Source organism: Atta colombica, unplaced genomic scaffold (genome assembly GCF_001594045.1).
Source record: "Atta colombica isolate Treedump-2 unplaced genomic scaffold, Acol1.0 scaffold49, whole genome shotgun sequence".
Classification (NCBI taxonomy): Eukaryota; Metazoa; Arthropoda; class Insecta; order Hymenoptera; family Formicidae; genus Atta; species Atta colombica.
The window spans coordinates 1951039-1953101 of NW_017259538.1; positions in this window are offsets into that span (position 1 = coordinate 1951039).

Genomic DNA, 2063 nt, shown 5'->3' on the forward strand with positions numbered 1-2063 from the left:
GAACATTAAATTTAAAAATTTGAAAATTTTGTTCCAAAGTCATCATTTTTTGCGAATTTTTGCAATAAAATTTCCTTGAAGCATTGTAATTAATTGAAAATAAAATATTATTTATTTGATTCATATAAAAAATATATTTAAAAGAATTATATTAAAATGCTGTAATATAACATAACGCTTTAATTATATAAGAAATAATAATCAAGAAATAATTAGTTCATTAAACTGTAATTTTAATTCTTTTTTCTAAATTAAAAAAATACGCAAATGTTGTGACATATGTTATTTTATCAACAATTGACTGTTATTATAGAATGCCAATCTTTCGTTCCATCGTGATGAGAAAAAATTGATCAGATATTTCTCCGAGAAATTAACTTTCTACAGACTTTTTTGAAATATTATGTTTAAAATAATTTTATCTATGCATATATAGTTAAAATTTCAAAGGTACCTGATACTGAAATGAGATATTTACCTTTAATGTTTCAGCTTTTAATATATAAACTCTTATACCAAGCCTTGCCGAATTAACGTTTTAATACTTTGCGGCAAAAATTTTCTACAGATTTAAAAAAAATTAATAAATATGTAGAAATATTATAGAAATCTTATAAACAAAATGAAGAGGCTTTTAGCGGTGTTGTTTTGGAATTAAAAAAAAATTTAAATTCGTAATTTGATGGAATTCTCCTTCTCGCACGCCGAGGGACAAGAAAGGAACATGCATTGCTACATTTCAAATGTCTTCAGTGCGGACTAGTGTTCATATATACAGATACGACACTTGTGTGCATGTGCGCGCGCGCGCGCGCGCGTGTGTGTCTGTGTGTGTATATACGCTCGCTTCAAAAATTTCTCTCTTCAGAGAGCATAGGCATATTCGTAGGTGTACACAATGCCGGAGAAATACTTTACAGACTTAAACTACGTAATAAATAAGATTGAATATCTGAATGAACTTAATGCGTAGTAATAATGTGACGTAAGAACGAAATAGCATAATCTCGCAATGTTTATGCATCCTTTTAAAATCTGCAAATGTCGTGAATGCGAATTAACACGTGCGTATAACGGACTATCCTTATGATAACAATGGCTGCATTCAGTGGAAAAAGCAGCTTTGCCCAATTGTTGTATGATTCTTTAATATAATTGGTTTATACATTTGGATCCAGTAAGGATTTAAGGGCGAGACCAATCATCAAAGAATTTCATAACAGTTGCAAAGCTGCTTTTTCTGTTAAACGCAGTCATAGTTATCAGCAATTATGACATTTATATAATATTTATATCATACGAGATGAATAATACTGACAATTTATACAGACAATAAATGCTAGCGAATTTAGAAAAAGATTGACAATCACACGACTTTCATTATCAACGATTTAAGATGCTTTAAAATTGAGGAAGTTGTTCTGCTCAATAAATGGCAAATTGATCATGATTTTTTCGTGAATAGGAACTATCCGAAACGTAAATATCTTTTCGTTTTCTCAACAATTATTTTATTCAAGGAATATTTGCGCACTTGTTTGCTTCACACTGAGCTTTAAAGGCCTTGAATAACAAAGCACAACTATTAAAAGAAAATTTTATAAGAAATTTATGCTTAATTTAGCAACAATAATGCAATAAGATAGATGTATGAAATGATATAGCAATAACAGTGTTTAATTAAGATAAGGCGATTTAAGAGTTTGACCTTAGTAATGCTTATTATCATAAATCTGATTTTTACGTTTTGACATTCATTCCATTCGCTACACAAATAAAAAGTAAATAAATTTTCATAAAAATTATATAAAATTATAAAATTATATATATAAAATTATTTTTTCATACAACATTTTGATTAATGTTTAATTAGAAATACATGTATGATTAATAAATAATATAGTAAATATTTAATATAGATTTTGTCATATATAAAATAATATACAAAATAATATAAAAAATATTTAATCTACAAACAGAATAACTATTTTTAAGAATATAACTATTTTTAAATAATTCAAAGTTGACGTCATTATAATATACATAATATATGTGATTTATAA